We start from the raw sequence: 26,256 nt of genomic DNA, 5'->3' as shown, positions 1-26,256 counted from the left end.
GACGTGAAAGAAAACAAGGTCCACGTATATGGTATATGTATTTATGTGTACTGAAATTAGGGCATTAAACAAGATTCAACGTTGCATTGCATACTTTTTGCACTATCTTATTGATTTTTTTAGTTACATTTTCAGACCTTAATATTTTGCCGGACACTATTTTTCTATTAATGTCAAGTCTTTTAATTAAATCGATTTTTTTCCGCGTGCATTTACGTGGACGTAGTGTATTTTCACGTTGACTTTCGCTGACCCGCTTTCCTTTTTTGACCAAGAAGCCAGGGGGGCCAGTCTCTGAGATAGTGCAGTCTATGGCGCAATGTAGGTAATTATTTCCCGTATAGGGATTAATAACGTGCCTATCGTTAATTTTACCTCATCTTCCACTAGTTCTCGCTTCTGGTCTTCTTGAGACGTATATTTGGATACACTTTGCCACTCGTTACTACATTCGAGCGCAATGAACTTGCCCCTTTTGTGAGAGCGTTACATCCATAAATAACCAGATACCAGATAATAAGAGCGACTCTTAAAAAGAAAACAAAAACAGAGAAGAAGACTAAACTAGAATTGCTACCCTGTGTACGCTATATAATGCATCTAATTCCAATAACTGGATGTTAGGCCAGCATAGAAGCTTGCAAATGAAAAAAAAATGGTCGGGAAGCATCGCGATGGTTGCCAATGTAATCAAATAGCTGGACGCTTCCAGTTTTAAAGTGACCTTTCTATACCTCGTATCTCTCACAAACTTGCGATTTCATGCACACTGTGACACGCCCGTGTACGCAATACGCACCTCGCGTTACCTGTTAGATAACTCAAGTGGGAGAAGTCCATCTATAATGTTAAAAAAAAATATCCGAGGATACCCAAGCAGTATCTGCGAGTTGTGAATGCGAAAGGATTACTGTCTAATTTACGTCGCTGAACGGTCCTTCGGCTTTAGCGCTGCGAATAATGTTTTCGAGATTTGCTCCAATGTATGTTATGAAATTTTGCGGGTTATTTTTTTCTCATTACATCTTAGCATGTTAGCTGCAGACCGGAATAATATGGACGATATTGGTGAGAAATCAAGTGCACTTTTTTTCACTCAATGCGTTGGCTAATGTCTATGGGGAGAGAAAAGCTGGCGATCTATTCTTCGTTGACTGAGATGTATTCATTCCCATTCAGCTAGTCCTCCGCCTGCATCTGCGTTCGTTTTGCTGCGTTCTTCTGCTCCTTTCCTTCGTCTACGGTGTACTGGGGTGGACGGCCACGTTTCGCTGTTGCCGAGGTTGCGGCCGCCGACGCTGTAGATGCTTCAAACTCCATAGCGGTATGTGCTGCCCAAGCCAGCCAGCAGCAGCAGCCGGTGATGCTATCGCCGTATGCCACCGCCGACTTATGTGACGAGAGACCGAAAAAGCAGTAGCGGCCACCAAAACGGCTAGATGCGCGCAGCAGCTTAAGCTCAGCGGGGATGAGAGAGATAAGTAGAAACCGCGCGCCGGGTTCCGAGAGCGAGAGCGAAGGTGACGTGGCGTCGCGGCGATGACATCTTCCCTCACGCAACACCCTGCCCACTGGTGTGCACCGTGCGTGCCCTTTCGCCTGCTCTGCTCCATCGAGGCGGGCTCATGACGTGCCGTGCTCGTGACGTGGCATCGGAGCCTATGCGAATTTAGGTGCCTTCTCACTGCTACAGACGCCGGCTTTTTTGCTCAATGCGCCATTTGATGCTCCCGCAACAAAATCTGTGAAACCTGGTGGGATCGATTTTGTGTCTGTCAGCACAACAGCGCAGTGCTCTAATAGTTGGGCTGCAGTAAGAAGCTTGCTTATATGGTGCCAGAGCAACTCCTTGAAACGCCTGGCACGTGCGTCAGTTGCCCGTTTCTCGCCTTCTTCTTCGTGGCAGCTAGCGCTTTGAGAGGCTACGCTAGACTACACAGCCTTCTGGATTGGTCCCCAAAAATGGCTAGATTCGAGGAAAGAAAACTTGTTTGCTGATCCGAAGAAATTATACGTTTTATTAAAGAAAACGTGGTCTGATCTGGTTCTCTATGACAATAACAATAAGGAAACAAAAATGAAATACGTCACCGGGGGCACGTGGCTTTCTTCGTCTTTGTGTGTTGTCTATTTGTACTGTTACATTATGCCCGCAGTAAAGGCTCGTTGGAGGCTCGTTGGAGGAATCAGGGGAACCCCACGCATCTTTTTAAAGGAAGGTAAGTGTGGTGAGATTTGGCAAATAATTAATCGCTTTGCGTAAACCAAGACAGCAAATTTGTTGGCTGCATAACGTGAGACATGCTTATTTAACCGCGATAAGCTTGTGCAAGAAATATCTCTTCAGGCGTCCTCTTAAGTAACTGGCTCGTAGGCGCAACAACCGCAGTGCTCTTTTAGCGGAATCTTTCGGAATAATCTCCACTTGCATCAGTATTTCACTCTGTAGATTGTCAAAAACTGTCGTCGCCCCTAATAGTATGTGTAATGAATGAATATGCGACAACTTCGAATAGTAAATTGTCGAGTTAAATGCAAACCAAATAACAATGACTACCCAATTCGTCTTCTAAATTTCGAATATTCGCACTCCTTTAGTAAACGTTGTAAATGGAGCGTCGTGCACCTTGTGCTGATTTAAACACAACTGCACACGCTCGAGCTTTCACGTGATTAGAGAACAGTTTCCATGCAGGCTAAAAATATTGTCTTCTCCTTTTTTAAAAAGAATAGCTGCACAGGTTACAGGGATAAACGAATAAAGACACACACAGCGCAGTGTGTGTCTTTCTTCGTTCGTCTCTGTCTCTCGCGCTGTTCCTAAATGTGAGCAACCAACATGCCCAATTCCCCACCGTTCTTACTTCATTTCTACTTGCCGCTATGATACTTCGTCGTCACTCCTGCAACTGCCGTGAAATAGGGTTACATATTATTTTAGACGTTCCTGCTGCAATCGGGCAGCTTGTAGCGGGCTCAATAAATCGTAAACGAAAAAGTTGCAACGTGGTCGAAGAACAATGTACGAAGAAACTTCCGAGCGGTGAAATGAAATTGAGACAGAACCTGAACCAAACTGAGGTCGCTGGTACTTGCCACGAATAGAGAAATAAATCTACCAAAGATGAGGTTTCACAAACGTAGAGCTTTCGACATGGGTTCCAGCGGCAACAATAATTGTCTGGGAGAAGCAATATGCCCCTATCAGGAAGCGAATAGCGGTTCGTTATGGAGAGCAGGCACTTCTGCGAGGAAATCTCGTGATATATAATAGCCTCATATATATCATATATGACCAAAGACAGCTGTCGCTTATTCCAACGCTTCGGCAGAAAGAAGAATAGACGGGTTAGGTTCCTATCGAAGATTCGCAAGCAAATGGGGCTGCCTGCCGCTGGAAAAGTCTGCGTGTTTTGCGCTGTTTTGCTCCACCACACGCTGCGTTGTGTCTACGGCCGTTAGGATAGGGAGCGAAGGGAGAGGAAGCGTCAGGACGCTTCCTTACCCTGTTTTGTTGCAAGCACAAGCAGGGTGGAATCCCGCCGACTGGTTTTGTCTACAATGTGTACTTTAGCATTTGGAAAAAATCGTAGAAAAATATAAACGAAACCAGAGAAGAGTGAGAAACTACGAGGTGCAGAAAGAACACTCGCGAGTACTTATGTTATAAGTGTTATAGAGAATTTTGAACCAAGCAAAACATCTTTTGGGAAAACCGCAGATCGCATAAGGCTGTATGCAGCCGAGTTTCGCATACAAAGGCACTGCGTTGTGGGCACCTTGGTTCATTATCCTCATACAGCCAGTTGCGGCGTGGTTCAGGCATGGTATTACGCAAAGCGTTAGCGTTAAGGGCCCCGTGTCGCAAAAAATCCGATGTCGGTGTCGGCATCGGCGCCCTGAGTCCAGCGTCGGAAGTTCCTGAACTAATTGTGTTTCTCAAGCTAAAATACGTAGAAGAGTTGTAAAGACTTCCACACATCTTTCGGACATGACGTGCCGGATTGTAGTTTAAACATATGAGAAAACATAATTCTGCTACGCGAAAACTCAAACAAACCCCTTTTCTAGCGTTTCTACCAATCATAGACCGGCCACGGCATCCGCCATTTGCGCGCCCCAGCGCCTGAATATTTGGGAACCCACGGAGTGGCGCGCCCTTTTCCTTGAAACACTTCCAGATGGCGCTTGCCTCCGCCGTATCGCGAACCACGCAAGAGGCCGCGTTTCTACCAGAAAGCCCACCTTCTTGCACAATGTTCGCCGCGAGCGTTTCCCTGTAAACTAGACGGTTACAAACGCTGTAGTTGCCGGGAAACGTGAGGAGCAGTTCGGATCTTTGAATGCAATTGTGTTCCACTATTAAAGACTCAGCAAATTTTCGATTGCGTCATTCTGCAACGCAGACACATAAAAAAAGAACTGCTATATTTTAGCAGACATATTATTCAGTCTAGTTAAAGTGACAGTGCGCAATTGAGCACTGAGCTTCCTGCTCCGTCCCCCTTCCATAAAAAAGTTGTTGCGTATCCAGTACATTAGTTGCCATATTGTGTTCACTGCATCAATAAATTTTTACTCTGTGTTCCTTTTAAGATGAACGGAAAGCACAATAGACCGGCCTGGCAATGAGTACAAATAAATTCAGTATTTCCTTTGTTGAATACACCTTGAATTGATGAATTATTTGCGCCCCTGTTAGAATAAAAGAACTGTGATTGAACTGTGAGGCAAACCGCCTCACAGTTAATCTTGCTTTAGGGATGCTTAATTGTAATTAAAAGGGCCACATGACGCCATTTAGCCGAAAATTGAATTATTCAAGGGTGGGTCAGAGCAAGCAGAGAGACTTGGAAAACGGTTCATTAACAGCAGATGCCGATATGCCTAATTTGGTAGTAGGCTTAGAAATTGCCTGTCTTAAACATTTCTCATTAGACGTATTTCACGGCAGAGAGCATTCCGAAACCATAGCCTTCTCACTAGTTTGGCCTCATGGCAGCTGTCACCGCTGTCCGACTGGTGCAGTATGCGAAGCTCTTGTCTTCTGTTTACGAGACGAAGTCCAACGTTCATCATTGGCTTTACGTGCTAAGCCTTGCACACTGCTAGATTAATTGGAACCCAGCATTGTGGGCTTCACTGCGGCAAGTATGCTAGGAATTCTGCCACCTTTTGGCAGTGTTCGAAATACGTTCTGCTCATCTAACTTTGAGTAAACGGTCGCACAAGCCATGGAATGATTCGCATAATTCGACTTCGACAGAATATCGTTGTCGTGTCTATTGCCGGCCATTTGAACTGTGTGCTGAAGAACTGTGCTCTTCGTAGTTACTGCGACGTCCTGTTCCCCGTCAAATAAAATGAACACTCGCTTCGGCGGAAACCGCTTCGGTGAAAATTGAGGACGGCGAAGAGAATTGGGTGTCGTCAACAAATATTACCACCCGATTCGTGGCCTATCCCCCATAGTGGGTTTGTGCCATTAAATGAGGCTTCATCATCATCATGAAGACGCACTCTCAGTGAAGGTGTAGGACGGAAACTCCATGTTTCCATTAGATTAAACTCAACAGTTCGTCCCATATATATAGTAACGTGACTATGTGTTCATTGAGAATAACATAAAAAAGGCAAGAAATATTTTGTAGGATGTATTACAAACGCAAAACAAAAAAATCTTATTCAATATATGTGTCCGCTTTGGAATTAATCACGACCTTTAAATGTTCAGGGTACGCTTCAATTGAGGCCCGCGAGGTTTGTCAAGAAGAATTTTTTTCCATGCTCGCTCCAGTAATGCTTTCAGGGTTACCATGATGTACTGATGGACAGGGGCCTTCTTATCAATAATAAGCCAGCACACAGAAGTCCACAGGGTTCGGCTCAGCGTAGTTCACCGGCAACTCTTCAGCAGGAATGAAGTCGGGCATTAGAGCGGGACACCATCGCTTTAGTGTTGATGTGCTCGTTGGTAGTTGTGCTGGGACACCGTCTTGCTGCAAAGTGCTAGACAGACGAACCTCTACGATATATTAAGGTATGTGATACGGCCGCTCTTCGTGCCTTTTTGTCGCAAAAGGAAGAGGAACGCGTCCAGTGGTGGTTATGCCAGCTCAAACCATGACAGACGCCGCTATGGAGTTTCGTAAAACAGTCCAACTGGCTGCATCAGCAAGCTCTGGCCTCCCAATACGCAACGAAGACTTCCGTGTGTTCTGACTGGCCTCTACCACGAAGATTTTCTCATCAGTGAAAGCAGTTACCAAGTGTTCTTCATTCCCGGCCCTGTGCCAAGAGCAGCCAGAATTTCCCTTTCTACCGTTCCTTTACGCTTCCGTCAATCCACGTCTTCTCAGGAAATTTAAAGGAATACGTTGAGGTCTCCTCGCACGGCTATTTTCATTGTTGTCGCAAATACATTCAGTTCCAAAGCCAGCCTTCTGATGCTTCTTCGTGGCTGGCATCGGATTCTCTTTCTCATAATTCTATTAACGTGTGCAGTGGCCACAGTGACAGGATGGTCACCGCGGGTAATGTTTGAGAGCCCAGTGGACCATATTGCGGTGAATTTTCAGAAACATGGCGATCCCGGAAGGAGGGTGTCCAGCCTCGGTTCATGACAAAATTTATTTATTTATTTATTTAAAAATACCTCACAGGCGCCATGTTGGAGTATTAAGTGAGGGGAACTAGAGAATATTGTTCAACAAGAGCACGAAAACAAACAAAATAAATTCAAGAACCAGGTGATATACAATAGTAAAATGTAGTAGATACGGTGTAACGTTGTAATAATACCATACTTAGCAGGTTTTACACAAACTTGAGTGGGCCTACATGCTATCCCTATAAAATCGATAAACATGATTTCAAGTGATCATATGGTTAGGAAAAACAGTCATAGGTGGTTAGTATTTTATTTCTATATGCCGCATGGTCATGGATACTGATATCATATTGACCAATTGTACGTGGAAGCGTAGATGTGTTAAAGGCTTGCGTACGACCGGAAAGACGAGTAAAACTACGTTGATTATGAAGCCTCCAGATATGCGATGAGGTTTTGATAGTGGTAAGGTATTTGCGTGCGCGCTGTAGACTATCTTATGCAATAAACAGAGAGTGACCATCTTGCTACGTGATACCAAGGATGATAGTGATAATGAATTCTTCATGTTAGTCACACTAGAGTGTCGGTTATAGTCCCGCGCGATGAAACGTGCAGCACGGTTCTGCAAAGATTCCAGTAAGTTGAGTAGAGAGACTTCGTGACGTAACCAGATGGATGACGCATACTCGAGTTGTGGACGAACAAATGTTTGGCATGTTAGTTTCCGTTTTATGGAAGGTGCCGCATGAAGATTACGTTTCAAGTATCCTAGTGTGCGTGATGCCGCGACAGTACTTTTTTGAATCTATGTTGACCAAGAAAGATTAGAAGAGAAGTTAATACCAAGGTATCTGTAGTTGGGCGTTACCAATATAGAGTTATTGTTAAGAGAGTACGTGTAAGTCTAGTTTGACTGCTTTCGGCTCAACGTCATTAGTTTGCATTTGTCAGTGTTTACTGTTACTTGCTACTGCGAGCACCAGAAAGCGATATCGTCAAGATACTGTTGTAGTACCAGGTGATCTGCGTGAGTCACAATTTTATGGTATATTATGCAAGCCTCTGCAAACAAACATATGCTAGATGTTACATGAGATGGAAGGCCATTAATGCATGTAATAAATAATAACGGACCCAGGATGCTACATTGAAAAACACCAGAAGTAACGTCAGATAACGTAGATGAGGTGTTATGAACCCAAGTAAACTGCTTGCGTGAGGATAAAATGTTACGGAGCCAAGATATCGCTAAAAATCAATGTTAAGGGACTACAGTGTAGTAATTAAACGCAATGTGCTACACGATCAAAAGCTTTAGAAAAATTGACATAAATGCAGTGCGTGTATATGTTACGTTCCACATTAGAAAATAGGTCACGGGTGAATTCTAGTAGCTGGGTTTCACACAAGGCTTTTATAAAACCGTGCTGTTGGTGAAAAAATTAATGGCTATTTTCCAGATGTTGCGCAGTGTTATATGCAATTATGTGTTCAAGTATTTTGCAAGGGATACTAGTCAGGGATATGGGGCGATAGTTATTTACATTACTGTTATTTCTAGATTTGAAGATGGGTATCACTGTTGCCAATGTTCCAATCGTGTGGAAGTGTACCAGTAGATAATAACTGAGTGAAGATATGGTGAAGGATTAAACTGCAAGTGATTACTGTTATGTCCTCAATACCGGAGCTTGTGGATACTTTGGGTTTCGTTATAGCGGAAGCGATCCCTTCCACGGTTAACTCATGCGATTAATATACCTATAATTGACGTCAGTAATACTAGGAATATCTGAGCAGTCTTCCTTCGTGAATACGGGTATAAAGTGCTTGTTTAAGATATCGCCGCATTTTTCTTCTTGAATCCAACTAGCGGTTTCATCCTGTAGTGCTAAATTAGTCGGAGAGATTGCCGGGGAAGTGGCACGCCAGACTTTTTAGGGATTGCTAGTCATTAGGGATTGTAAGTCATGCGAAAGAAACTTATGCTTAACTTTACGAACCACACTACAATATGCGGTTTCGCAGTATTTTTGTTTTAACCAAGATGCAGGAGTGTTCAGTCGTTTAGGTGTTTTACACAAGCGTTTCTTTTTATTTTGTAGAGTTCGAAAAGATCTATGAAACCGTGGTTTAGGTATGGTAAGTCGGAATGAAATTAAAAGTACATGTGAGTGCAGTAGTGTCAATAACTTGTGTTTGGAAATCGTCCAGTTTTCGTCGACGGTAGGGGAGGAAAAAGTAGGAATAAATGTATCGCAGAATGTATCAAGAGTAGAGTTAATGGCAGTACAGTCGGCTTTCTTATTATTGAAGATGCGCTAAGGCGTAAAAGCTTGTGAGTGTGATGGGAGGATAATAGTTAGGTTTAAGATTTTGTGAACCCTGAATCCATCAATGGCAGTAACAGCGCTGGTAACCTAGGGATTTGACGCGAGAAAAAGATCGAGGGTGTTAGTTCCTCGGGTGCGTTGGTCGGCTAATTTTACTAATAAAAAATCGACGGTGAATTTATTGAATTCAGTGGAAGAGCAAGGGGTGGAAGCTAAGGAGGGTCAGTAAATGTCATTGTAGATAAAATCACCCATTAAGAATATATTTGCTCTAGGAAATTTCGCTGAAATAGCGTCAAGAATGTCGCGCCGATCGGAAATGAAGGAAGGAGAACTGTCTGGTGGTCTGTAAATACACTAATTGATGACGTGATGCGGACCCATATAATCTCCAATTGACTGGGAATGTCTACAACAAATGCTGTTATGTAATCTTTAACGGCGGTTAAAGCACCAACTCCTTTTTTTTACCGTCGCAATTTTTGCGGTAGACAACGTAATCGTTAGTGCCAGGAATAATCTGTGTCTGAAATGCCCAAATGATGCGAAGTTTTCCTCAGAGTTAGTATTTCGCATCCGCAGTTTTTCAGGTAGAATTTAAGTTCGATACGATTTTATAGAATGCTGCGTATGTTAGTATACTCAAAACATAACTGCGAGGGCTCATCATTCTGACGCTGTGGTTGCAGAAGAACGGTAATATTTGCCGTCTGTTCCCGTGCGAGCTTTCGAATTGACTGAACAACTGCGCATGATATGGCATCGTAAACGTACGTAACATTATCAATTCGCTGTTTATCGACATTTGTATAGCGTGTTTCTGATATCGCGAAATCATGCAAGTTTTTCCTAGCTACTCGCGTCTGCAGGCAAATATCTTCGCGTACCCCAAATTTGGTGCCTTTTAGCTTGAACACATTTTCTAAGATGCGCTGCTTATCCTTGAAAAGTCTGAATTAAGTGATAATCGGTCTGCACTCTACGGCATTGTATATTCTAAGGCAATGCGAGCGTTCGATTTGGGATGTGTCTAAACTTATGCCAAGGTTCTGTAAGCGAAATACTATTACTTTTTTTTTGCTGCAGACGACCGGATTTCGTCATGTACGTCTGGTAAATCGAAAAAAAGAACCTCTAAATTTGAGCGCAGAAGTCAGTTCTCGGTATCATCACAGCGCGTTTCGATAGTTTTAAGTTTATTACTCCTGCAAAGAACATACTCGGGTGACCCTACCGATGAATTATGTTGGCTCTTCTTTATTGCCTCGGTGTCGACCTCGAGTGCACGAAGTCGGATTGCCAATTGTCGTAGGCCTAGCTCCACAGATGCTTGACAGTTTTCTTAGGCGCGAAGATCTTTCCGAATGTCATCCTGACCTGATTCAATTCTTTGAACGGTAGCTAGGACAGTCGCCAGCACCCAGCCAGTGTCTGGACTGAAGATTTGGCTCAGTATTGCCGGAGAGCGGCAAGAGCATAGCAGCAAAAAACGCTGCGACATTCGCTTTACAAGTGATCACACTAGTAAACATCTACCGTTGCCGGTCAATGTGATCCAGTGCGTGCCATTTACCGAACAGCAAATAAAAGCAGCATGAAACATGGCAGAAATACCGAAGAAAATTAAAGAAATGCTTGACAAAACGATGTGGGGAATATTTAAAAGATCATCGGCACAATTACCAATAAAAGTGTGAGACAATAATTATGGCGCACCCTCTATAACTAGAATGCACCATGGCTGCTCTACATATGTTTGTATCATTCTCTGACACTTTTTGATTGTATGAGGTGGCAAGGCTATTTAAACGGTCGCAAACACTCATTTTCTTTCTCCGTACACTCTATTTTTTCCCCGAAATTCAAATGAAGATGAACTGAATTTAAGTAGCATGTGTTATCGCGCTCCTCTTCTGTCGGAACGCTGCCGCCACAGAGCTAATCGAACCCGTGACCGTGTGCTCAGCACCACAACGCCAGAACCACTGAGCCACGATGACGGGGCACACTAATTCACGCACGTAATAAAAGCTCGCAAATTAGGGCTCTGGAAGAAGGGTCAAATAGTAAAAAAAAGAAATAACACTAAAGCGCAAATAACTTGCAACCAACAGCAGTCTTCGTTGCTCTTTTTTTCTTGACAAGAGCTTTTTTCTGTGTGCACATTTCGCGAATTTCTCCTACTGAAAGGTCTTATATGGTGTGTAAAATACAGTACAACAGTCGGCGTCGATTTCCTCATAAGAAATGGTTCTGACAAAAGGAGCGAGAGGTGAAATCACTGTATATAATGTGATAACCCCGTCTTTTTTCGGGAAGATGCACCTCTCTTCTTCGTAATTCATGCTTGCACAGCTCGAACGTAAGAAATCTTCGTTAAGCGCAAGCGTGCGTAGGCCCTCTGTGATTACGCACCACCAATCATCGACGTGAACGACGTTAAAAGATTCAGGCTAGCACCATCAAGGCAGAAAAATTATGGAGAATCGTTAAAAAGAAACATATGCGTGCGAGGCCGCCCCCTACGCGTACTTGTCCCCAATTTTGGCTCGAAAAGCTATGCAAGCGAAAGAAACGCTTGTTCTTACTGTTTCATCGTTCGATAACGTAATTCTATGAGAGTAATGAAATGCCTTAGCGCGACCTCGCAGTTAATACTGCAAGGGAAAGTAAACCTTGACGTGACGGCTACAATGCGTTTGCCTTGTAGCTTTTCTTCTTCCAATGTCCCCTTTTCCGATTCCGTTCATGCGCTAACAGCTTTCCTGCCCGTTTGTTCTTTTTTTTCTCTGTAGAAGTAGGACACCAGAAACAAAACCGAATGTTACTACGATAATTATTATGCTGGTTTTCCCTGCAATGTGTTTGGTTTTCTTTTATGTGTGGATGTGTGGAGGTATGAGAATATTTGAAATTTCGAATGCGAATAAAGACTAAGTACTATTCGATTCGTATTTGATTCAAGAATTAGCTGTTCGAAATTGTCAAACGTTCTTTGTGGTACAAAGTAAGAGACTGCGACATATTTGAGTATACAGGGTGAAATATCGGCGCAAGTGGTCACTGTTCCCGATCACTCTGCTGCTGGAGAGCAGCGACTAATGCGAAAGAGTTCCACTTCTTCAGCGACCGCCTTGGGCTGAAAACTTCAATTTTGGCATTCAATAGGGATGCCTCACTTCAGACTCCCTATATGTTCACAATTTTGTGGTTGCAATAGATTTAAGGAAATATATCCAGCCCGTCTCACCATGTTTGAATTCGTTTAAAGGACAAGCGGTACTGCTTTATTATACTTACCTCCTTTAACAATCACAGCACTCTTCGTGCATCAAGTCACGTGTTGTTTTTTGTTTCACTAAAGTTATTGCCATGAGGCACGAGATACAATTGCAGTGGCTCGACTATCGCTTCCAGAGCCGGTGAAGAAGAAGACGGCTCACGTGCACGTAGTGTGAGACGAAAACACGCCGGCGCTTTCTAAATTTATTTACTTAACACATGTGCCAAATCTGCCCGACTCGTGGGCAATTCCCATGAATGTGTGTGTTCCAAAAACTTTAACGTCATCCTAATCATCGTCAACATGCTAGCGCGTTGGACCTGAGCCGCCACGATAATGGCTGCTCCAGAAATCCCGTGGCACCATGGCTGGCCGGCCTAAAACCTTTTCGCGCTGCCTCCCACAAATTGGTGACACCGGATGACCTGGCCCAGTCATGCCAGCGTCAACGCACCAACTCTACCAAGGCGAGTCACGTCACATGGTCCACCAGACATCTCGCGGTTGTAAGGTGTCCCGGAATTCTACATCGACATGCCGGATATCTCGTTCATCCAGCTGGACATCCACTTCCGTATCAACAAGGTTTGGGCTCCAGTTGCGTTCCAGGCTCCGGCTGTGGCAACCCAACGGTAACGACTTCTAGGAGGACTGGCGGGCAGTTGTCCTTGTTCACTGCGCCACCTCGAACACTCAGTCACAGCTGATCGCGCCATTTGAACCATCGCGTCATTACGTGTCTTGTCGTCCCACACCGCCTGCGTCCCCCCGTGCCAGTCATCAGCATGCACCGGCCCCAGCATCAAACCTCTGCGAGGACATTGAATCTCCTTCCCATCTCAAAGGCAGCTGTGCGACAGCTCCTCCAAGGAATGCACTGGGCCAACCGTAAGCGCTTTCGGCTATTTCACTGCCCGCTGCTCTGCTTTCTTGGACGTTCCCGCAGGCTGTCAGTTTTCTGTTTGGAGGCACCTCACTCATCACCGATTTAGGAGTTCCCCGAACGGCTCTACTAGGCGCAAATTTCCTTTTCGAAGACACGACGACGGCACAAGAACAACATTGGCGATGCCCTTCCGTGGCCACCGTAACTCTGATGCTGTCGGTATTCGAGACTTCGCCACATGCAGCAGCGGCGAGCGTTCCGATGTTCTGCATTCGCAGCTTCTGTAGATGCATGGCCTACCGAAGTTTTGCAGGCGCAGCTCTGCCATCTGGTTTCATCAACTCGAGAATCACTTCTATTTCAACAGCGTGACTGACCAACACGTGCACTATCTCTACGCTAGTCCCGAGCTGCCAGAAAGTCTACTGCATATCATATTTACTGCTGATATAGGTGAGGACAGGGGAATAGAACACAAAACGACGACATAGGCGGTAAACGGCAACTAGGCCAAACTCAAGTTCTTCTAATGCCAGGCGGTCGTCTTTCAGAGCTCCGACTTCTACCAAGCCCACGCATCTACGAGAAGCAAGTCGTGGTTTTGCACTACGGCATCACTGTTGCTGCACCTCGCTCACGACCTAAGTTACCGGTACACAATTATTGGAGACGAGCTTTGAGTATCTCAGCTATGAAGGCGAACATGTATTTTCGTTTATCGTTTTGAAGCGGTTCCCAGTACTCACTGCGAACTACTTGAAGACGCCTGCTGGCTTCCTTGTTGCGACATTTTACTCAATATTTCGACTAGGTGTCTCACTTAAAGGTTTTCTCAACAAGTCCTGCCTGGGCGTCATGTTTGCTTGTAGTTCTGCTGTGCTTAAATACATGCACGTCTGTGAGAGAAGACATTGCATTCAAGCGCCGCAAAAGAGGCGCTAAAGAGAGACCCGCTTAGTGTTTCATGTGTCTTTGCTGGGCTTGAACTGCTCTTCCCTTTGACCCGCCATCATGTTCATGAGTATGTACATAGGCAGGAAAATTCATTAGTGCTTGCTTCCGGAACGGGTGTACAGAGTTTGTAGAGAGGCGAGTCAGTTTCACACGCGAGCCTGTTTGTTTTCGGCGCGATTCATTTTTGCTGTAAAACACGGTGCGCTTGTGAGCGTGGGTGTTTCCTTAATGAGGAGCCGCTGTTTGGGGCGATGCAAAGCGCAAGGTGAATACGGAAGCAGAAGTGTCGACAACACAGGGTCCGTGTGTTTTGGAAGCGGCCTAAATGGCGGCGCAGCGATTCCGTATATAGTCTCCATGTTGTGTATGGCATGCGCGGAAACAAATAACGACGATTTACGGTGCGCACTTAGAGTAACAGGGAGAGGACGCTATTACCGTGCTACATTATTGAGGTGACAGCTGTCGTGCCTGTGCTTGTGCTATATGTATATGGTGCCGCTAACAATTCTGTTTATATATGCTAAACTGCACTGTTCTTTATTTTGAGCGCAGGATTTTCTTTTTGTTTTGTTTTTAATTGACATGTCATGTCCGTAGGGATGAAAAATTCTTTTTGGTGTCTTCACTGTCCGGCTTTGCTCGACAGGAAAAACAGGAGGGACAGTTTACAGGAGCAGAATGGCTAAACGTGATGCGCCGTTCTTTGCTGAACATCTGCCACTGAAGAACTCTCGTGTCTGGCTAAAAGTGCAGTGACCTTCACAACAGCGTCTTTGCATGCGCGACAGCTCATTTCTGGATGTCCAGTGAACAAACCACGGGCTTAGGTGGCTGTGCTGTCACATAATTAAAGGGTGAAATGCTTTTAAATGAGACAAAGTAGCGTCGCCTACAATTACAGCGAAATGGAAACGACTTAGCGTTCCAGACGACGCAACTTTACGGCCATGGGCCACTATCGCGAACGTTTCTGTTGCTTCTCTCCTGATGTGCTGGGTGATCTTGTAGTGGGGTGTGTAGAAGACCGTTAATTTAGACAATTTCTTTCCACAGCTATATAGTTTGCCCATACAGCCACTTTCGTACAGTGCGTTGTCACTGTCACCAAATGTGGCAGGCGAACTTCTTGTATGAGCATTGCCTCACATATTTTTTTGTTCCTGTTGTTTTTTGTTTGCTTTATGGAGCTCCCTTCGTCTTCGGTAACTGATAAAATGGAATACTCAGTACTTAATAACCAGGCGGGGTGTGGGCTGTTGATCGAAGCAGCATTGCGAGCCATAAGTTGACACACACGCCTAAGCACAAACATGCACACGTACGCGCGCAAGCTCCTTCGTCAGGCGTGATTATCAACTCCATTGCCATGCTTGACCGGCAGCTAAACGGTAGGGATAATTGGCTTCAAAAGCAAATCAAACGTATCCATCAAGATTCCAAGCATTATTTAGTGCGAGTCGGGTTGCTGTAGGCAATGTTTCTCATTATGGGCTTTTTCCGAGCAATCTTGGAGGAAAAGCGATGGAGCCACTTTGCACAGTGAGGCTATTGGGTAAGTTGGAGCCGGGCCGTCCTTCGCGCACGTTCTTTCGACGAGGAGGTTCGCAGCCCCAAGGCGTCACACAATTGACTCGTGATCTATGGCTCTGCCCTGAACAGCTTCGGCACTGCGGACTTACTTTTGGAAAAACACACTACTTGTTTGCCGGATCACTGGCATCCTTTAGTGGCAAACACGTTCAAAATGTATGATCAAGACCACTACGCCACCATCGGATACTTTGTCCACAGGGTATTCACTTCACGGCATTGCTGATCTCGCACGTTCGCGTTAGAAGAGGGGAAATCAGAATCGTTGGTGTCAACGGAAACTGAGTTTACTCATGGGAATATTTTTTTTTTTGAAAGCCAAGCGATGCAATAAAGCCAGAGTCCTTCTACCGATCATGGCAGGTAGAATGTTTTAGATAACAATTATGCAAGTCACTTATAGTTTTCTGGATTCTCGCTGCATGGAGCTGTACGCGAAAAATGAAAGTACCACCGTAATGCCGCGGACTTTTTAAATCATTGGGAATGATTTGTAGCCTAACGTTTTCATATTTTTCTTGCCACCGAAAGGCACGAGCGCGTCTCTCTCTCAAAAGCGACTCTCACTATAATTACCGGTCCACAAAAGGTTCACAATGTCCAAAAAAGAAACAAAAGTTGAGACAAAGTGCTGCAGACGACGAGAGAAGCGCGCACACACACACACACACGTACACAAAAATTGCTTCGTATTGAGGAAGTGTTGAAATGTTCACTCTGCTCCATGCTAGGTATCTGCCGCGGAAAAGCCACTTGCACTAGGAAAGCTTGATTCGATTTATGTAAGATACTATACGTTAGAATGATGATTACATGGCTTCTGTCACAAATTTTACCGTCTGCCACGAGAAAGAAGAAATTAAAGTGCATATTTAGTGCTGCTCCGGTATGAATATATGCCACCAGAATTTATTGCTGGGACCTTCTGGATGAAACAAACCATTAGTAAGCTTGAAGTATATAAGAAAGCAATAACAAATAGCGGTTTTCAGAAAGCACAAATTGCATATGATCCGACGCAGTAGCTGTTCTTAAAATGCAAGTTGCATTGAGCAATGTTTCTTTTATGATCCGAAATTGCAGGTTTTCAGCAGGCAAGCGGAATAGGTAAAGGTGGTGGTGTTGCAGCAAGCAGAGTTAGCCTGACGTGCCTCGCCAGCAATTGTTTCAATTCAGCATCTCTCACGTTATTGGTGCAGGTGTACCAACCAACGTCGATCAATTCACTGTCACCGAAGAACGCAATCAACAAATGTATAGTTCTTTTACTTTTTATTCCAAGCCCTAGAGGAAACACTACGTCTTAAAAGTTCGCGTGTGGAAAATCTTGGACGCACGCTTCATGAAAGAGAGAACCAGAATAACCAGCGCACCAGGAGGTCTCGTGACCTGACGTAGGACGTGGAATTTATAAATCCTTGAAGTGTTGGGGATATTCCTTCGGTAACCTTACTGCCAAAGTTTCTCATGTTAGAGCTTGTCATGGTAGCTTGTCATGAATGAGGCACAGCAGGGAAAACGTTATAATTATGCATCGATAGGCAGGTTGAGAAAGGCTGTAAAATATGTAGGCGTCTTCGTGAGGTCTTTTGTATTCACGCTAGCCAACAAAGATACCGCACCAATTGGTGCTTGGTTGCATGACGGAACATTGACGCGAAATTCCACGGTGCCCGCTTCGATGTTGCAAAAGTTCTAGACGGACACATTATGAATATTTTTTTATTGATCGAGGTAAGTTCCTTGTTCTATTTTACAATATAGAGGAGGTGACAAATACACGCGTTGATAAGCCAATGGGCTACAATTGCCGGTAATTTAGTTTATTTGTTTCATATGCAGAAGGCTGCGAAGTCTAAAAACAGTAGCCTTCAAAATTTGTTCTCCAATAAACCTGCGAGAAAACTTGTCGACCACAATGCGTTGCTGAAGTCTAGCGCTTGTGTTGCGTGGCTTGACTTTTACCTCGTCTTCGCCGCATTGCTAAATTTACTATGAATACGTATGATGCCCATACTCCCTCCTCCCCTTGTAGAACAAGTTTAGCTATCATTGATACAGGAGGAATAATGCGTAAGGATGCTTGCGGTGTCGTCCATCGTTTTTATTGATAATGTAGAACGTAAGAAAGCCGTTACGAGTCCCCGGAGGCTGGTAAAAGAATGAAAATAGAAGCATGGTGCAAAAGTTAGTGCTTTCTGAAGAGCACATACCTTTGTATCTTCACTGGGAACGGAATATGCGCTGTCAGTTCTAAATGAAAACCTGCTTGTGCACAGAAAACGGAATGAAGGCACTGTGTTTTTCAATATATTTAGTAAACATGCCCGACGTGGAAAAGCACCATAGCGGTAAAGGCGTTCAAGCCGCTCGAATACGTTCTACGCTACTTCAAAGCTCCTCTCCTAGTACTACAACTTAGGAGGATTATGTAATCTGCCAAAAAAAATGGTAATCACTTTACAAAATTTTTTGAGCAGGCACGGTTTATAATATAGCGCTTCCGACCGCATGATAATTGAAGCATGAATTCTAAGGCATATTTGTCATGCATTTCTTTTTGTTCGTTCCACGTTTAACTCGAGAGACCTTACAAGGCATAGCACAATATCTGGATAACATGGCAATAATATTACTAATTGTGCTAATAATATTACCATTTTTGCTAATAATATTGCTAATTTGCTAAAATTGAGGACAATTACATAATACTTATAGAGCAGCACTATGCTTGCTTTGGCGTTATTATTATGCCTCAAGTCATAGAACACAATTAAACGTTTAAGTTTCCCTTGACAATTTTGACACCTCACTGGACAAAGCATGCATAAAATGTCTTCAAAACGTGTTTTGCCTGCACGTCATTTCACTTAGGTGGAAAAGCTGTCTACATCAAGAAATATAAAAAAGAAAAAGACAACAAAACAGGCTTTATAGACCATTTGAAATTTGGATCACTTAAGAATTTTGGGCATAATTTTTTTAGTTAAACACATCGTTTGCCCGGAAAGAAGATATTGCTCTCTACACTTTAGTTTAAGGCAAGTTTCAAATTGTCAATTAAGGAAGAGGAGTCACTTGTTAAATATTATGCCTTCTAAAAAGTACACCGTGATACGCGATGTTGGTGTGCCGTGCGAACTTCAACGATTAACAAGGGTTTATCAAAGGAACAAACAAAATTTTTTTGCGGATTCGAAGCCCTGAACAAGGCGTCTGGAGTTGCTTGTTTAGAGAGAATGTGTGGACCTAATAGAGACGCCAGTCGAGCCGACAAGGCAACCCGCTGAAGTTCATTATATTGATCGCGTTGGCCTAGTTGTACACTCAGTGGCAGCGAGACGCAGAAACAGGAAGCTCTTGCTTTTATCTAATAGGCCGTAAACGAGAAAGCGGCATTCAATTTGCTCTGAACACTTTCGATGCTGTTCACGCGCCACTCAGCAGGATCCATAAACGCTAACAACTTCGCCAATCACTATGCTTCTCATTTTCTCTTTTTATGTTCCGACATCTCGTTCTTGCCACGTACTTGAGAGTCTTCTGTCACCCTCACATATACAAGAGAAAAAGAAATGAAGAAGCAAGAAAGAGAAAAAGAAACGTCTTTGCACACGGCGTGAATGCGTCTGCACCATGTCACTGCCAGCAATGACAAAAAAACAATATCTAAGATTACCACAGAAAGTAAATGAGATGACATCAACAATAGTGTAGTAGAAACTTATCTAGAAGGAGTAAAAGAACTCGAGAGGAAACATCAAACCGGAGATTGCTTAATCGCAAGATTGACGCCTCAAGTTCAAACTCTGCCCTGACAAATAAAACAAATGATTCCCTCCATGCGCGATAACGGTGGATGGAGGGAAAACGGGATCCAGGAGCTTCCGTATTCTTCAATATCGATGTAAGTATTGTGGTTTCCTATGTAGTAGCGAAAATAAACAGCTGGTATGTAATAACGCTGTTTTTGGAATATTCATACAGATGCGGTGTGCTTTGGTTTATAAAACACCAATTTATTTTTCTGTGGTATCTTACTATTCACGCTAAACGTGAATTTTAAACCCGTATTCAATGTGAAACCAAATTAGCCGGGACACACTACCAAAGTGCCTTCTATTCACCTACATATACAATTGATTATAAGCGCTATCCTTTCTTACCTAGTTTCTTCCTGATTGTATGCGTGTGGCAACACTTTCATTTTTCTATTGTTCTTTTACTTTGATCATCCAAATCTTAGCTAAAACATGCGACCTCTAGCCGAACGGTGTTTTCTTAACGAGCCAAAAGAAAAAAGTGCGAAAAGCAACATCACGTTGAACCGAGAGCCCGTAAACTATCAGGGATGTCCACCCTCCAAGGAAAATAAAATAAATAATAATGCAGCCAGCAACTACCAGCCATATTTAAGGAGCACGTGCGGGCCATGTGTTCCTGCATTTTATTTTTCGTCGCTCCTGAGATGTCACGCCATCGAATATATGACGCCGTATCCCGAAGCAATTTTTCCAACCGAGCATTCCCACCTGTATACGTAGCTCCGACACCGTCTCGGAGGAAATACTACACGGGATAGATTAAAGCGTCGCCCTAATAGCGGCGTCGAGACGTAATACAATCATGAGTTCATATAAAACGGACGCATCGCCCAGTGATTCTCAGTTACATTAGTAATGGCCATCCTCTTTACTATCCCCCATCAAAAAATAACGCCGCGTTTCGAGTGCTCTGAACGTTTCCTGATAAATTACAGCAATGCTACGAAAAGAAGGACATGTTAGCGTCGACAATTAGAAAAAGGCAAGGCCCTTAGATGGGAAATCATGCTCGAGTTCCGGAACCCTGACAAGATAACTGCATGTCGTTAGGAGTTGCTAATGTCTTGTGCTCCCGCACACCGAACGCTTCCGGTCCGTTTGAGATACGGATTCTTTCTTCTCTAACTTTTTCTATGGCCTTGAATGCATTACGACAGGTGAGTGTGTAGGCTGTACCTCGCTTCTCAACTTCGTAATACGTATAGGATGACACATGCCTTTTGGGAAGTGCCATGGTCATCAGATAATACACTTTTTATGAAAATGAACTATTTATTTCTAGGATGTACGTTTATCTTTATACTTCTCTTCACTACATTCGTGCGAAAATACAGAAGGGAAGTAGTCATTCACTGGTTTTGAGACACAATAATTAAATTGTGCTTCATATATGGTAGCAGCAAATAATGACAGGTACTTTTTGCACAATTCCTTACATGAGATGAATTAGCCGTAAGCAGGCTACATCAAAATTGTCTATCCTTAACCAGCTAATCCTGCTAAACATAAAGACTTCCACAAAGAAAGAAAGGAACACACGGTTAGTACCGCTCTCAGGTTTGTTAATATACACGTCCTGAAATTTCTTGGTGGTGCTAACGGAAATAAAAAATTGACGTAAAATAATGGCTCTCTCATTGCATCATGAACCATTCTACTGGTAACGGGATTGTATTCGGGTTACATCGTCACCATTTAAGGTTGAACCCAGTGACGGAACAAACGTACCAGAACAAGGACAAAATGTACCTCTGGCATACGTAGAAATGCTAGACGTACTATACTCCCGAAATGAAAATCGTCAATTAAGTGATAATTAGTGCGGATACCTTTATTTTCGTCATCTCCAACTGCTGTGACTTCCGCGCGATTTTGGTTCGTGCACTTAGATGAGACTGTATACCATCCTAATTTCCAGCTTCATAGTTGGGTGGCGTGACGCACTGTAAACCCAGTTACGCTCTTGTGATTCCTTAACGATGCAAATCGGTCTATATCTCCTAGTCTCACACCTGTAAAGGGTGTAAGAGTGTGCGTTATAAAGAGAAAGCACCCCAAGTATGCAAATCAGTTTGCAGTGCACTCTGGAGTAACTGCATATATAGGGTATTCTACTTTAAAGTTGCCCTGTAACGTTTCATTTCGTGAGTAGAATACATACTTACAAACATAGCAGACGTTTCTAGCACATTAAGAAACGTAGGTGTGCTAGAAGCTGAATTATCGAGCTAGTTTGAAGGTCCTTTTTATTTACCAATGCTATTTTTTGACCCGTCTAGTTATGGCCTTCCCCTGTTCGTTGGTTCTTACGACTGCTTTCATCCATATATGCCGACCCCCAAAGCCTTGGACTTTTCCCTTTATGGCGATGTGGAATGTTACGATATATCCAGCATTATTTGAAATGAATGCAAGTAATAAGGAACAAGAATTCAGATTTTTCTCTTCTGTGCGTTGACGGTTACGAAGATGTGTGGCCTGTCCATGTCTTGAGTAATGTCGCGCGGATATACGACATTTCAATTGCGCGTGGTTGCATCCACAACAACTAGAATTTCCTTTTGTGTTGCATTCTGGCCTGGTGGTACATCGTGAGCTTTTTACCGTCACACAAGCGTTTCAGTTATATTATTGAAACATGGGGACTGTCGCACCCTTTGTACGTAAGCTTCCGTGGGACAGATGGTGAAAGAGTAAAGACAGCCTAACAGAAACGGTTAAGAAATCTTAATAGGAGAAGCTACATCAAATTTTCTCGCCTACTCAGAGTAATTTTGATTATCTTCATTTCCAAACTGTTGACGTGCGAACGCATAATTCTCGGCGAAGCAAATATTTCATTTGGTTTTGCGATCACCCACATAAGACTCCGAAATGTCATGAATCAGCGTACATATATGTTCAGGTTGGCTTGTTCTGCATGCTGGCGATCTGCTTTTTGTTCGCTTATACGAACTAATAAAATTTAGGGGTGTTCTTAGATTTTAGCTCATCCCTTCGCTGTGTCACTGAGTATTTCACTCACGACGCCATAAATATAATTTTCCACGTGCGAAATATCGCTCTATCGTGGGTCAGGGGCCAAATTTTCTTTCATATTAAGGTTTGCAAGACGCCGTAAGAAAATATGTAGCAGCGATGAAAAGCAACCTTGGACGCAGGGATTTTCTTTTTCGATTAGGCTTACATTTCTGTAGACGCTATCCACTCTAAAGCACCTGTCTAACACAGTTATCCAGCGTTTGGTGAACTTGCTTCTCTCGCCGGCAGTTAATCATTTCTGTGAGTTGCCGTCGGTATCCCTTATACGCCGGAAAGCAGACGATAACACTGAGGTAGACTCGGGAAAAAATACTCAATTTGCTGCCTCGAAGTGAGCGTAGCGGGGAAACGAGTGAGGAGTTCCAGTTTGCCTCCACTCGTCATCCATCATTGGGTGGATCCAAGCCAGCTGCCAGCAGCAGAGCTGCAAACGCCGCTGAGAGACTGAGCGCGAACGAGGCGATTTCAGCCGTGCAGATGCAGGTTCTTCCACACCGACGTTTCTTCGCAGATCGCACCTCCCTCCTCTCTCTTCTACGGTATCGCCCTGTTTTCGCTATTATAATGCTATTGATTGCAACTAAGCACAATACGTCGAAAATGGTTAAAGGAGATATCGCAAAAAAAGTTTTGCCAGTTGAAATACAAAGTGCGTGGTGGGCGTCTGTTGGCACGGTTTATTACGAGTGAATGGTAGTCATAGCGTTGCGGTATGCATAGATCTTGAGTGTCGCGTGACACTGAAAAGGAGAGTCGCCCACATGTCCCCAGAGACACGCGGACGACTCTCTTATGAAAAATCACTTTCGCTATATCGCGCCATATGTCGCCAAATCTGACTCCATCGTACACCAGAATCACCTGTAGCCTGAAACATATGAATTTAAATAACGGTCATCTAAAACGTTTTTCACCAGAAACACGGTGAAAAGAAAAAGCACGACTCTGAGATTTGTAATGCTTGTAATGCATTTCTTACACTGTTATCATTTAAGCATGAACTATACCAGATTTTCCATCTGCCTTAATAAGGGAGACTTTGTTTTGTTCAACTGAGGAAAAAAACGGAGAGGGGAAGGTAGGGGAGGGAGGAAAGTTAGCAGAGGAACACTTTTTCTATTGCTGGTTTTATTCGAAAAATTGCACGTGATACGCGTATTTCATGCTAACTCATGATCATCGTCATAATCATCATCAGCAGCAGCAGCCTATTTTATGTCCACTGCACGACTAAGGCATCTCCCTGCAATCTCCAATTACCCCTGCCCTGCGCCAACCGATTCCAACTAGCACCTGAAAAGTTACTAATTTCAACGCCCCATCTAGTTTCCTGCTGTCCTATACTTCGCTTCCCTTCTCTTGGCACCCATTCTGCAACCCTAATGGTGCACCAATTATCTAACCTAGGCATATTACATGTCCTTCCCAGCTCCATTTTTTTTCTATTTATGTCAATCAGAGTACCGGCTATCCCCCTTTGCTCTCTCACCCACAATGCTTTCTTTCTGTTTCTTAACGTTATGTCTAACATTGTTCATTCCATCGCTCTTTTCGTGCTCTTTAACTTGTGCTCAAGGTACTTTATCAGTCTCCAAGTTTGTGCTCCATATGTTAGTAACAGTAAAATGCACTGATTGTACAACTTTCTTTTCAATGATACAGGTAAGCTTCCAGTCAGGATCTGACAATCTCTTCTGTATGCGTTCCAATACATTCCAATACAATATATTCTGTAAATTTGCTTCTCATAATGAGGGTCCCCTGTGACTAACTTAGGTAAACGTACTCCTTCACAGACTGTAGAGGTGGACTGGCGATCCTGGGCTTTTGTTCCCTTGCCTGACTATTGAACATTATCTTTATCTTCAGCGTACTCATCTTCAAACCCCCTCTTACACTCATGTTAGGGTCCACAACCATTTCCCTATGGTGTTGGGCTGCTGAGCACGAGGTCGCGGGATCGAATCCCGGCCACGGCGGCCGCATTTCGATGGGGGCGAAATGCGAAAACACCCGTGTGCTTAGATTTAGGTGCACGTTAAAGAACCCCAGGTGGTCAAAATTTCCGGAGTCCTCCACTACGGCGTGCCTCATAATCAGAAAGTGGTTTTCGCACGTAAAACCCCAAATATTATTATTATTACAACCATTTCTTGTAACTCGTACCTAGCGTTACGGAACAGGGCAATGTCATCTTCAACCGAAAGTTGCTGAGATATTCGCCGTTGATCTGCACTCCTAAGCGTTCCCACTTTAATAGGTTGAATATTTCTTCCAAGCGCGCATTGAATAGCATTGGAGATTTTGTGTCTCCTTGTCTGACCCTTTTCTTTAATGGTATCTTCCTACTTGTGGAGAATAAAGGTAGCTGTGGAATCTGTGTAGATACTTTCCGACATATGTACGTAAGCGTCGTCAAGTCTTTGCTTACGTAATGCCTCTATGACTGCTAGTATCTCTACTGAATCAAATGTATTTTAGTAATCTATGAAAGTCACACAGAGAGGCTGATTGTACTCTCCGAATTTCTCGATTACGTGATTGATGACGTGAATGTGAATAATTGTAGGGTAACCCTTCCTGAAGCCAGCCTTTGCCCTGTGTTGACTGAAGTCCAGTGCTGCCTTTATTCTGTTGTAAAGTATGTTGGCGAATACTTTATTTAATACTGGAAAAAAGCGAATGGGGCCTATAATTTTTCAATTTCTTAAAGTATCCCTTTTTGTTGATTATTATAATCGTGGCATTCTTGCAGTTCTTTGGGACCTTTGAAGTCAATAGACAGTTGATATAAAGGGTCGCCAGTTTTTCAAGCATAGGCTCTCCTAGATATTTGATTAAATTTACTGTTATTTCATGTTCTCCTGCCGCCTTTCCCAGTTTCATGCCTTCCAAGTCGCTTCTAACTTCATCGCTAGTTGCAGAAGGAGCCTCAGTAATCTGTTCATTACCGCTTCGAATGGAGGTATCGTGTGTGCTCTGGGTACTGTACAGGTCAGCATATAATTCTTCCGCTGCTTTTATTATATCTACGAGATTGCTTACGCTATTACCCAGCTTATATTTCGGTGCATACATCTTGGTTTGTCCTATGCCGTGTTTCCGTGTCACTGATTTCATGCTGCGTCCACTTTTTTACTCCTTCCTCAGTCTTTGTCACATTAAAAGTTAGAATATCCTTTTTTTCTCCTTGTTGATCAGCTTTGACAGTTCCGCGAATTCTGTCTGATCTCGCAAAGCTTCTCAGGACCTTGTAATAAAAGTTCTGTCTGTCTGTCTTGAGTTGGTTACTTTCTTTCTTTTTGGTTTCTTTATTAAATCCCTTTTTTCGTGAGAGAGCTTACGTACTGGTAGCCTTGGTGCCTTACCTCCCACATCAATCGATGCTTCTGAAGCCAGCTTAGTGATGGTTTCACTTATTACCTCTATGTCATATTCATTTGTTTGTTCTAAGGCTGCACGATTGTTTACAAGTACCAGCGTCAAATGGTCTGCTTTTACCCTTACAGCCTCTAGCTTTGCTTACTTCTTCCTTACCAATTTTACTCTTTCACTACTCAAATCGAGGAGAATCCCAGACTTCATTTAACTATCATCACTGCGCTTTACCCTACTTAACATTTTTACACCCTACACTACGCCGGAATCGGCAGAAAATTCAAAACATATAAAGTTGAAGTGGAGAAAAATTGTTTATACTTTTCTCCTGTACTTAGGAAGCTTTACCG

Source organism: Dermacentor variabilis, chromosome 5 (assembly GCF_050947875.1).
Source record: "Dermacentor variabilis isolate Ectoservices chromosome 5, ASM5094787v1, whole genome shotgun sequence".
Lineage (NCBI taxonomy): Eukaryota > Metazoa > Arthropoda > Arachnida > Ixodida > Ixodidae > Dermacentor > Dermacentor variabilis.
This window is presented reverse-complemented; position numbering follows the sequence as displayed.